The sequence below is a fragment of the Parambassis ranga genome, chromosome 19 (genome assembly GCF_900634625.1).
Source record: "Parambassis ranga chromosome 19, fParRan2.1, whole genome shotgun sequence".
Classification (NCBI taxonomy): domain Eukaryota; kingdom Metazoa; phylum Chordata; class Actinopteri; family Ambassidae; genus Parambassis; species Parambassis ranga.
This window is the reverse complement of record NC_041039.1, coordinates 8,257,780-8,271,076: the sequence shown is the minus strand read 5'-3', so window position 1 is coordinate 8,271,076 and position 13,297 is coordinate 8,257,780. Positions and strand designations below refer to the sequence as shown.

General features: G+C 42.5%; 1 protein-coding gene across 3 annotated transcripts in view; it reads right to left on the bottom strand.

The window, feature by feature from the left end:
* Positions 1-12,986, bottom strand: part of LOC114452199 (zinc finger MIZ domain-containing protein 1-like) — an 86,662-nt gene extending 73,676 nt beyond the window's left edge. For 2 of the 3 annotated variants that reach the window (XM_028431378.1, XM_028431380.1), the window contains exon 1: positions 12,807-12,986. The gene's annotated coding sequence lies outside the window, so the exon portion shown is untranslated. Of the gene's footprint in view, positions 1-11,013; positions 11,110-12,806 lie in introns of those variants that run through there. The other variant, XM_028431379.1, reaches the window with a different exon arrangement.
* Between the last annotated feature and the right edge of the window lie 311 nt (positions 12,987-13,297).

Sequence of the window (13,297 nt, the reverse complement as noted above, 5' to 3'; positions counted from 1 at the left end):
CTACAAAGCCAACAAGGTGAAGCAGCAGAACAAATATGTTGGTTGTTTGTGGGCGGCAACAATCCCCGCTGATGAATTGGATGCTTTCTTCACAAAGAGAATGAGTTTCAGTGGGCGAGCGACATCAAAAAAAAAATAAGCTGGACTTGGAAAAACAATCTCAGATTTTCTCAGCAGGATTTGAGTTGCTAAACTGCTGTTTATCGGAGACTGGCATTAAAATAAAAAATTGTAGCATTATGCCTCGCAATATGCTGACATTTCCATTCTTAGAAAAACATGTTTCCCCAAACTATAATCCCTGCTGGTATCAAAATGTTTGCTCTCTAAATATTTACCAACCCAGAGTCACATCTAAAGCTGAACACAGGCACCTTGAGACTTCCTTTTTTTTCTTTTTTTTTCTAAGTGTTGTGTCCCAAAGGAAATGCAGTGAAAGCACTACAGACTGTCTACCGATGTGTGTAAACTATCTGAGCACACAACACGTTCCTCCAACACCTCAAACAGCTCTGAGAAAGAAAAATATATATATCTGCCACCAAGAAACCGTGCTCCTAAAAAAAACACCACTGTGCCTGTGTAGTCAGATGAGCGAGGATACATTTGGTTTTGCATACGCAGTTTTTACACACACATAAAAAAAAGAGTGTGGTAAATGTATTACAGCAACAGGCAAATATTGACACTTTGATAGTCTGGGCTTATCCTGTAAGGTCATTTAACATATGCTCAGTACTATTCCAGCTGAATATTCCACCACTTTTCAGTGCCAGCTTAAAGGTTTGTAGCATCACTTGATAGTGCCACCTGTAGGAAGTGTCTGCTGCCTGAACAAGCGAAGCTACTGTAGTGAGGATATGCTCTTCGCAGTGAATTTAGGTATGCATAGTGTCATTACCCTGTTGGAGCGCTGCATGCAGGCATGTCACTGAAGCCTCTGGGGATGCCGCAACCCGACATCTTCAGTCCTGACAACCATTAGCTAATACCAATCTGATACCATTTCCTTTTTTGGAGCAGCAAGTTTGGAGTACCTCTTTGGTGCACTGCCTGTGCTGCTGGCATAAAAGAACTGAAATGAATAGATCAGCTCACCTATGTGCTAACGTCTATCCGTCTAATATCCAATATTAATGTCAGATCATGCATCCCTAGCTTCTGCATTGGCTGAACACCATCCCACATACAATTACACATGTAAAGCAATAAGCAGAACCCTAGATCATCAATAAATCAAACAATAATAATGATAACATATCGGTGATGTCACTTCTGAGTGATTTCTATTATTACATATGGCTCAAACTAAATAAATGCACCTGTCATAATATATGATTGTGATATATTAATAATACATCTCACAGGTCATATATTATCACATACCTATACACACACATACATGTGAAAACAAAGAAGCCATGCATGAGATGTTGAGATGATGAGAGGTTGGTGCCACTGAACAAAACACACACTCACATTTACTCCAACCAGCTCTTAGCCCACTACTGCCACTGCCACTGCCACCACGCAAAATCCCACCCCACCCCACCCACTGCTCAGTGCACCCTGCCTCCTGATAAGCTGGTTTGCCAGCCTTGCCAGCGCCACTGATGGCTCCGTTTGCACAACCGCTCCATTGTTGCTGTGAGTGGACAACTGCACTTTGGACCTTTCAGCGGGGAAAGCCTTTTATTGTGTTTCCCTTAAGGGCATCCACTGTGGTTTATCTGCAACCTGCCACACACACACACACTTTAAACACTGCACTAAGGATATCCAAGGGTAGAAAACATAAACAGTAGCCGCTGCGTATCCTGTGCTGCAGCTATTAAGCGTTGTACAGTCCTGGCGGCTGATTTTTTCCGGAGCTTAAAAAGACTCATAAAAAAAGCAGCTGAATTATCTGTGCAGCAGGAACCTGATCCACTGCCGGCTGACCTTTTCCACAGAGCAATATTAAACATAATAGTTGGGCTGAGTTAAGTGATTGCAATTTATGAGTCAATTTAACATGATTCAATATTGGATGACAAATGATTACCTCTGTGAAGTAAAGCTTACATACACAAAAAATAACCCCGCCACGCTCTGAGCTTTATCAAACTTAACAATCAGCTCAGTGTCTGTCTGCTGTGAGTCTGGCTCAGCGGAGGGCTGAACAGAATTTTAAAAATGTATGACAAGACCAGAAGAAGAAGAGGAAAAAGAAGGAGAGGTTGCATATTAAATACACACTGATTTTTTTTGTGTGTGTGGCAAAAACTCCATTAAGTTAAAACTGATGTGTATTGAATAGCCGCTGAATCTGGTCAACTGGCCAAATGGATTAAGTATATCCAATCAATTTTCCTGAAAGCATTGAAGAAGTGTCAAAATGAAACATTTTCAATTTAGCCCCTTAAGGTCCAAGATTTCTTCATCCTGCTGTAGAACAAGCTGCTTACCCTGCAAAAACAGGCCGCAACACGTTGCTGAACGTAGCCCGGGCTTTAAATTAGCTCAGACACAATCCACATATTTGATTCACTGTGCAGCCAAAGGAAGACTTCCATGACTTTCAGACATCCAGCTCAGACTATGAAGAAACAATGTAGCCTACTTTGCACACTCCTCACTGCTCTCTTTTCAGCCACATCCTCTTGGATTTTATGACTCTGGTTAAAATGCAACCATTAAATATTCATGTGCGAGGGCTTTCACCCGTGAAGCAGCTTCCCCCCTCTCTCTCTCTGTCTCTCCCTCTCTCTTTTTGCAAGCTTTAGAGAAAGTGGGAAACTTTTTGATTTTAACTGACAGGAGCTAAATATTAAAAAAAGAAGCTTCGGGAGTTCAGCAAGTGTAGACGACTCCTCTCCAATATCCTCCTCAGCTGATACACTGGCTTTCATCCTCAATGTTCTTCACATTTCACACTGTAGTGAGACTTGTTGAGTAAAATTAACATGACAATACAAACAGGGGAGATTAATGAAAATAAATACTATGACAATAAAAACTGATGGTTGACAATAATTCCAAAGAGAATTGTCTGTTCACACCACACGCATCATAAACTTTATCTATGAAAAATACCCATTAATTTTTCACTTCTGTTTATTATGAGAAACATTTCCCTATCAAGAGCCAGAAGTATAACGGCACAAATAATTCACACTCTCCCTCATAGAACTACTGCCATGCCAAAATCCATAACAAGTTACAGTCTATAATAAGTTGAGGGTGAAATTATGTTTTCAGGTATAAACAAGGCTCAAATGTGATTTTGCTACAGAGAGCATTAGGGAAATTTTACAGGCTTTATTTGGGTAGATGATATTGGCATACAAATGGAGAGAAGCAACATTCAGGGCTTCTTCAAACAAGCTATTTTCTAGACAAATGAAGCAAACTGCTCAGACATGTGAGGCTTGCATGCAGCCTTTGTGCTCACAGTGGCACAACACATGTACGGTAAGTTGATTTAACAGCCGAACATTTGTGAAATGACACCTAACAATGGTATTGCTGTCAGCTTGGAGGGTTCAGTCACTCTGAACTAATCTTGTACAGTGTGGGAGTAATGGTTTGTGTGCATAATGAATGCAACAAATCATTAAGATATTATTATTGTTGCTATGAGAAGTAACATTTTTATGTCAAAATAGTGCACATATGCAGGTTTTTTGATCATTAAACGTTTGTATATGGAGTATATGGTTAGACTCCAAAATGGCTTACAAAACCTCCAGAAACATCATTGTAGATGCACCTGCCTGTTAATCGTCTCAATCTGTTCAGGTGTTGCTATTAAAAATGGTCAAAAGCAGTCCGGATTATTCAGTCTACCTCAGCATGGTGACTTTTTTGTATCTGTTTTTACACAGACAGCTCAAGTGGCAACTTATTATTGAATAGACAAGAACATGTCCACTCAGGTCGACTCCATCACTGCGGATTGAAGCTGGTGCCAGTAAACACCCCTGAAGATAGAGGATAGTAGTTTTTTTTCTTTTGTCTGGGAGGTGTGAGTGTATGAGAAGCATGCAGGGCCGACTATTCTTTCATCAGTCACCAGTGTCTCTGGCTTCAGTGCTGAGCAGCTGATTGAGATGAATCAAAAGGATTTATAAGTATAAGAAGTATAAAAGAAGCTAGAGTCAAAACCTTCCACGCTTGCACATCTCTGTTTTTGATCCCAGACAAGTAAAAAACAAAAAGTGGAGGACGGCTGGTGAAACATGAAGGCTTTCAGAGGCATTCTTTCACTTTTTGGAAGGCTGCCCGCTCATTTGAAAGGGGTTTTCGTCAAAGCAGAATGCCAGTGACATTACCCATTCTCCTCCCAATTAAAATTTATTGAAAACACTGTACAGCTAATATCACGCACAACTAGCTTGTCACAAACAAACAAATACAGCAATCACGAGGACACACACACATCAACATACAAAATGAATCCTTCCCCGGCCTTTTGAGTTCATAACCAGCATTTAATCCGCTGTAATGATTTACAATATGACAAGTCAGGCAAAATTTACTGTGACAGATTGAATGGGACCCAACATAAATATAATTACAGCTCACATGATCTTCTCCACCTCCCTCTCCAAAGGAAGCTCCATACAAAGGCGATGCAGGATACACAGCCTCCAGTAATTTGATTTTTCAATTTGCTCCTTGACATCAGCTGGTGTCGACAAAAAAAAAAGGGGCAAAATCTGTCAAAGATCTTGATGGCGAAGTGTGATCAAACAATCAGATATTATTTTGATATTCACTTATTGGGAAAAGGTGCAAAAAGGGAGATGCCATCTTGAATATGTTTCAGTTGTCATCATTTATGGTGACTAAATCTAATTTGGGGATAATTAGTATTAGGGTTAAATATCTAACTTTGTAAAAACAAGTTGGAAGTAAGAATAAGCAATTACTACACTATATTCAAAATATATTAAAGTGTGTGTGAAATGTATACACCTTCTCTAAGCAGTATAATAAGAACAACTACAACTTTGTCTGTGGTGTCTACATGGGAGTATAATCCCAGCCTAAAAGATGCAAAATAACTAGGACAAACATAAAAAGTCAAGGAGTGCGAGAAAGTAGTAGCCAAACTTCCCTGTTTAAAGAGTCATAAACTCATGTGACACAGACACATAGGGGTAATTCTCCAACAGTGCCCCCTCATCCCTCCCTTGTTCCCTCCCTCATGGCCAGCCTAGATTAGGTTTCACATTCCTAAATCACAAATAACACGCAGAGAAGAAAAGAAGAGCAGGCAGAGAAACGGGACACTTTCGTGAAGACATTTCTGACCTCGGACTATTTCATCTCGCTGACGATGTTTACACCATGACTCAAGCGCAATGATATCTTCCCTCCTGTCCTCCATCCAAGATGTGAGGGACCAACAACCCCTCCCCTCCCTTCTAACACCACCCCCACCCCCTTCCATCATCCTTCATGCTAATGTAACACACACATTAGTGAAACCAGCCGCACACTGTGTACATCCATGGTGACACGAAGGATGCTGGGCCCTCGGGTGAGCCATCTCTCCTCCCTCCCTCCCTCCCTCTCCCTCTCCCTCTCTCCACATGCCAGGCACATCACGGGCGCAGCCTCGCACCACAGCGTCTGTGACTCAAACATGCCCTCCTTTTAGAGCAGATGGTCAAAAATAGCGTCCACTGTCAACATTTTTGTAAGCCGTGGGACCCGTTGGGCCACACACCGTTCGCCAAGAAGGAGTAGGGGTGCAATCTGTGTGTGTGTGTGTGTGAGTGTGTAAAAATAATCTGGTCAGTTACAGCTTTTCCCTGTTTGATACTGACAAAGTGAGAACACCCTGTTGTCAGGAAAGAGCTTATGCAATCTGCACCTATAAATAGGAGTGTGAAGTGTGTCTGCATGTGTCTCACTGTGTGTTTACATCCAGACGACATTGCCCAATTAATTAGCATTCATCATCGGCAGTAGTCGCTGTTATGATATCAGTGATTACTATTGGTGTGAAACCATCTCTGCTCTTTGTAATTGTGCAGACACTGCTGAAGATGGGACGCCCCGCCCCGGCCACAGGAACATAAGGAAACAGACAGGACATGTTTACGGAGGAGTTATTTAAAGTGACCACCGGGACAACAGTACACGTGGCTACAAGCCATGCACTGAAACACAAAGGCACATCAAATATCCTGAAGTCCAGGATATTCAGAAAAAACATGGTGTTTTAGCTCAGATGTCTCTACTAATATTTAGCATCTATATGTCAATACATTTTGTTTGGCTATACAGAAAGACTAAACAGTAGAAATGCAAAGTGAGCTGTGCTTGCTTTATAGAAAATCTGCAACACATATGGCCATGCTGCTTTAGCTACATGATACAAGATCAATGCACTCATTCATAAATATGAGGAAGTCACAATAACTGTCCCTTTCCTGCAGGTATACTGCTGTAAGATGCAGATGCCTTGACCCATCATTTGGATGCAAAGGGTTAATGTATTCCACCATATCCAGAGCAGAGGCTCCTCTCGTGGTCCTCTTTCACTGCCCACAGCTGTCACGTCAATGTATCAGCTCTGGTCTGTGATGCATGCCTTGCACCTGGGTAACCGACCGCACACAGACACCGTGTTAGCATGAGGGTACAGTGTAAGCTGACACGCAGGCTGTGGGTGCGGTGTCACCTCGCTGTCTGCACCTCATCATCAGTAAAGACTGTTTTGTTTGAGCGGGGTGAGAAAAAGTGCCATCAGGTCACCGAAAAAGGGAAGATCTTGTTCAATTAACGACGCAGTTTAAGCTCCACTGAGGACAAAGTGACCAGATGAAAACAGAACGCTTTCCGTACATCACCTGGTGTAGCTGTGTGCTTCTTGGAATTTGAACATGTTACTGCAACAAGCTTCACTGCCATTTTCTTGGCTAAGATACACTTAACTACAAGAGGAACATATCTACTTAAACACCGTTTCATTTACCTTACATCTGAACCCCTGCTGTTGTTATCCTGGTGATGACAGGCTAATTGAAATATATTTCATGTTGCGCTTTCCGGAAAAAAAGTATTTTGTGATTCTGTGTGGCCGATCAATAGTACTGAATAAATATATTGGCATGCTTGTCAAGAAGACCTGTTCACACTCTAGTCATGTATGAGTTTTAGCATTAAATGTAACGCAGCAGGTGTACATCCTGCTCCAACATGATAACAATATGGGTTGTTTTGTTTTAATTCCTAACAAATGTGATCAAACCACATGTTGACTGTGGGGCATCAGAGGTTTTGCTGCAGTGACTATGCAAAGGAGAACAGGTGAAATGCAAAACTATATTTCAATAGAAGGCCTCTTGTGTGTCGACATATGGCAACAGATGAGTGAGAAGCAGTGCAACATGATGGGGATTTTATCTACGTGTGTTTCTACATCTTGAAAGCAAACTCGGAAACATCTGACATTTGTATTTAAAAGGAGGCGGGGGTGCTCGGGAAAGAGATTACCCTCAGACCTTTTCTTTGAGAGCACGAGAGAACAGAGGGGGGGGACGTTCTCTGTGTATTAGTAAATCCCAGTTAATTTTCCCTGTCACAGAACAATGAGATATGGACCCCTCCAGGCTCTGTTAAACATAATTCCACCACTTGTTCAGAATCACCTTCATTACTCATCAGAGGTGTGGATCCCTCCTTAAAAAAAAGAAAAAAAAATCCACACTAGATGCTTCAGCAGAGCCCCTCAGGAGTCCTTTCAGCAGCACCCTTTTTTTTCTTTTTTTAATACTGAGATTACACCTCTTGAGACATTTTCAAATTTTGAGAGCAGCTGCTAGTTTCTCAGCCTGTGCTGATATTTAAGAGGGGAACACATCTTGCTATGAAACACCAAAGTTTGACAACCCTTCAGGGTTCCTGGGTCGGACCTTGTTTAATTTATAGGCCGAGACTTAGGAGAAACCGGATGTTATTAATGATTCAAAGCCTTTCATTTACACTTAACACTGTGGTGATGCACTATGTCATCATCTGCGTATGTTTTTCACAGCATGTCACATTCAACATGCATGAGCCGAAGACTGCTGGGGGCCTAGAAAGCTCCAATTATATCCAGAGTGGGTTAAGACTTGCAGATTGGAGTTTTCACCCTGTTGCAGTCTAATTCAGCAGTTAGACTTCCAAAACCCACAGGTAAACAAAGCACTAGTATTACATTTTTAAGCTTTTATGTCACCCAGATATAAGCATCATCATAATTTATTACACAGTAATCCTTTCCCTGATCAATAATAGTGCAACCGACTACTGGACTTTCTGCGTCAGGGTTCATGTGACAGAAATTTAAAAGTTTGTACAACAGACTTAACACGGTAATCTGGTCACCAACTATGCAAACGCAATCAAAGAGTACTTCCTGCATAAGGGTAAATACATCAGCATTAACGGCCTGTATATACCCAGCAATTTGTAGGTGAGGGAGGAACAGATAAGCATTTTCTTACTAAAACAAAAATCTATTGATTAAACACATTGATCAATTAATCCGTCCAGCCGTTCACTTTTTGCTTACCCTTCCAATTAAACCACATATCTACAGGCATAAATGTATGATTCATGTTTTAAATGACTCCATAAGTACACTATTTTAGCCTATTAATCAGGAGATGTGTGTTTTCTGTTACGGCCAACTTCCCCTCCAGCGTGGCTGCAGCTGTAAAGAGGAGGCAGGCCTATTGTTCAGACTAACAAGGGGCGCAGAGGTCACTGGCATTTTCACAAGAGCTTTGCCAGAGGGGCCGGGGAAGCAACCGGCACACAGGTCTGTTTGGTATGGATCTACACTAAAGCTTTTTCTATAAAGTCACATCATTCCCAGTCTATTATAAAGGGGGATAGATTAGATTAAGTGAGATTATGCAGAGAGGGGCTCCCTAAAAAGAGGAAAAAATAACACAGTCAGTACTTAGCAGGCGAGTCAACAGTGGGATTAAGCCAAAAGAACATGTTGAAATCCAATGCTAATATGCACAATGGTCATCCTTCCACAGGCTCAACATTTGAGTGGTGTTGCTTTGGATTTCTCAGGCATTTTTACAAGCCAGAGAAATCAGACATGTATTTTCATATTGGTGGTCAGGAAGATGAAGCTAAAAAAAAATAATATCCCAAATTTTAAAATTATTTAGTTTCCTTTCACCCTAAATCAAACTGTCATCCTCCTGTCAAAGCCTCTATCCCTCTCTCAGAGTACAGTCTGTACAATAACAACGCCTATCACCAATGAAACCGAAAATATGCACAAAGTGGTTGCACACTCTAACATGATTAAATGATGTGTGGTCTGGCGTCACTCCCAGCACCTCTCCCATCCCTCGCTCTGCTCTCTATCTCCCTCCTGCACGAAAGCAAACACACACACAGATTCCCTTTCCCTGAGCTGTGTTTTGAAAATAGAAGCTTCATATTAACAGTCAAAGGTCAAGCTGACAGGTACGGTCTGACCATTTTCTCCCGCCATAAAAACCATCCACAGAGATCTGCTCGGTACACATGTTACTGCAGCTCCGTGTCACAGAGGTGGAACGTCGCAAATCATTGCAAACACACACATGAGGAATGCTGGAGAACATATGGCAGAGGAGAACACAGCAGAGGGGCAAATGCTTGTTTTGTTAACATTATGAGATCTGGAAACATATTCAGGCACTTTGTAGAAATCTGAGGTATTACTTTTATAGCTGGTGGTTAGCCACGATTATTGTTTTCCAAACTGGGGGTCAGGGCCCCTCTAAGAAGTCACAAGATAAATCCAAAGGGTCAGGACAGAACAGAATGTTTCCACATATTTGTGTTTACTTACAGACTCTTTTACTATTTTTTTTAATCCTGAAACGACAAACAGTCTGAGAGAGTCTCTGATGACATAACTTCTGTTATCAGATGGTGTACATGATGGTGTACACAGAGATCCGGGTACCCATGTGGCCACCAGCTACATTCCCTGGAAAACTACAACAGCCACTAACTTTAAAGAGAAAGGGGGACAGCACACACTTCGACATGAGAAAAAAGTGTGTCGCAGAATGATCAATAGCATAGATGTCAATCTACTACACACATATGGCATGATAAAAAGAAGTAGAGGTTACAAGCTGGAAACACAACTACTAAGTTTGGCAGACTGGATTTGGTATCAAGTGAGCAGGTTGGACTTATGTTGACATAGACAGAGCAGCCATTTTCACACATTATGGGAAGTGTCATAAGCGCATCATTTTAATGGATCAAAAACGATTCACATTCACAATAAAGTTTTTGCACTTGGGAAAGCCGAGACAGCACTGAAGACATATAGACGTATATTGTGACACATGTTGAGCTACACTGCTGCATTTCCCTCTAATGTGACAGAATCAAGCGGCACTCAAATGCTTAAGTACTGAACTTTCCACCAAACAATGTCACTGCCAGATGTTGCATGGTTAAACTGCCTGCTGAGTAACATGGTAATAGTATTGTTTAAAATAAAGTAAACTCCCCGGTGACACACTTTCTGCTCGCTTGCCCTGTACCCTCCTGGTCCACAGAAAATAGCCATACCAGCTGGGTGATTCATCCCAAGAGTTCATTCTTTTCAGCAAAGACAACACAAAAAGGACCTTGAGTGAAATCTACACAAACCTCCCACAGGCTCTGACCACAGAGGAAGAGCGCCTTTTCCCTGTTAGAGTGCTTAAGAGAGCCTTCGGTACGCACGGAGCTGCTCGCCGCAAGTGGAATTCCCAAGCCGAATCAATAACATTATGACATTATACACCGTCTAACAGCCCTGTTTACCAGCTGCTTAAGCACATGTTGTTGGTAAAAGGCGGCTCAGGCTGCAAACCTTTGGGACAGACTTTAGTTTGGCTGTTATGGCATAGATCAAGCTGGTATGTCATGTTTTATAAAGCACTTGAAACTTTTTTTTTTGGACAAAAGCTGCACCAGACATTTGAGTGTAGGTGAGTGTGGCTATTTGAGACTCACCAGCTCTCAGTCTCCTTCCAGGCTGGCCAGCAGTACTGCTGGAGGTAATGAGGCCTCTTGTGTGTCCTCTCTGATCTGAGAGTTGAATAATTTCCCATGTGGCACAGCCATTTCCAGCTTCCGCCTTTTACTCTCACCACGTCGGGTGGGTGGAAAGGCGAGAGCAAAAAAAAAAAGAAACCCTCCACCCTGCACTGACAACGTGTTGCCATTGTCAATCCACAGTCACACACAGACCCTGACCTGGCTGCAGTCCAAACAGGAAGATTTGATTCTGATAGAAAGTTTTTGTATTTATTAACAGGACTTTGATCCGTTTTAAAAGCAGCTTTTATTTTGTACTGCTGCGTGCTGATGCTTTTCATTGGTCAGTGTGAAACTGAGAGTTAATAAAGGGTCTACTTTAGCACCCAGACACACGTGCTGGGTTGCAGATCTCTGTTTCAATGTGTCTTTTGTTTGACTGCTGGTGTTTCAACATCCTCAACTTGAATAGAAGAAGGTCAGCCTGGTGGGGTCTGCCCCATGGTTATTCAGGAGCCCAACCTGGGGCCCCACAGAGGTGGGGTGACTGGGGAAGGGACAGGAAAAAAAACTCTTCTGTCTGACACCACCCTCATCTATCTATGAAACCACTGGAAGTTTAGAGTTTCCTCTCGTAATCAGCGTTTAATCACATGTGCCATCAAGAGCTCCAGATGCATGCAGATTGAACAGGACCAGGTGCATTAGGACTGAAAGTTTTTAAGCCAGTCAAAGAAACGTAAACAAGCAACTGAAGCTTGAGAGGAGCTTGTATCCCAAACAGAAGTTTTAGCAGCTGGGTCCAAGGCAATTCAGATGCTGTGGCAGCTCAAAGGAGAATGAACTTTTTAGCAACATAACAAAAACAGGAAGACCTCTCCTGATCATCTCAGCAAAAAAAGAGACATCTGCACGCATGTTTGTTTGCTTGCACCCAAATCTTTTAGAAACAGACATAAAGAGAACATGACAGGCCTCTTTTTCATTCACAATGGTAAGGAAGCAGAACTTTTTTCCCCACTTGGCCATGCTTTTTGCTTCCTGGACAGATGTACAGCAAGTGAAAAGAAAGCCCAGTTCTGTACGTGAGGGCCCCCTCCTGCAATCCCAACTGGTTCCATATACACAGACAGCAGGAATTTGGGGAGTCAACTTGTTAAAGCTCTCTGACCTGCAGCAGGAACATGACTGCAGGCTGTGTGATACAAATATATCTAATCCCACACATGTGCTAACAAAGTTCAGAAATAAACATCCATTCTGTGCACACTCCGCGCACTGCAGCGACCGCCGTCTTGCCACAGTTATTCTGCAGCCTGCACGGATCACAGCGCCGTTAAACCCACATTAGACAAACCATGTGCTTTGTGCAGCATCACAAAGCTAAGAGGTGGAAAAAAAAGCAAGCGCTACCTCCAGACCTTACGCACCGCACAGGCATGATTCATTCAGCACATACAGCCTGCTACAATGTAGCCTCCAAGCCCCAGCGCGTTAGAGATCAACGCGGCATCTGTTACTAACGAAATGCACAACCTGCTTAACAGCCCGCCGGTTCAGTCCCGACGGCACGGCGCGGCGTGATAGTAAATGAAAAGCTGCGGTTTATTATTACAGGCTGCGACGTGCTCCTCAGAGCCAGTTCAAGTGGTCACTCTATTGTTGAGAAACAATCTGAGCCAAAGTGGAAACAAAACCGCACCGAAACAAGAGCCTCGCAAAGCACCGACACACCGGGAACAAGAAACGTTAAGTTTGCAGCTACTCACCGGGTTACTAAGCGGAGAAAGTCCTCGGTAATTTTTGGCTTCTTGTTTTTAAATATCGTCCCCCTCACGGCCACTGAGAATGGGCTCAGCGTCAGTGGGTGAGTAACTGAATAGACTCGGAGAGAGCGCAGTAAGTTGAAGTGTCAAATTACATTGGCTATTCTATTACCAAAGGGACCCATACTCGGTGGCTGCTGACAAAATGTGTCGCGGATTTTTTTTTTTTTTTTTTTTTTACGCGGAGAGTCCATCAGGAGGAGGAAGCCGGGAGCGGAGCCGGATCGGAGCAGCCATCTGGTATCTGGATCTGCTGGAGGGACCCGATCCGAGCGTGGAACCGGGTCTGCCACACCTTGACTGAACCTATAATCTCAGACTGAAGAAATGTATTTAAAAAAAAAAATGAATCCTTCTCTCACACAATGAACACGTGTTTTATTTATCTGATTAATTAGATTATATTTACACATAATTCTTATTTATTGCCATTA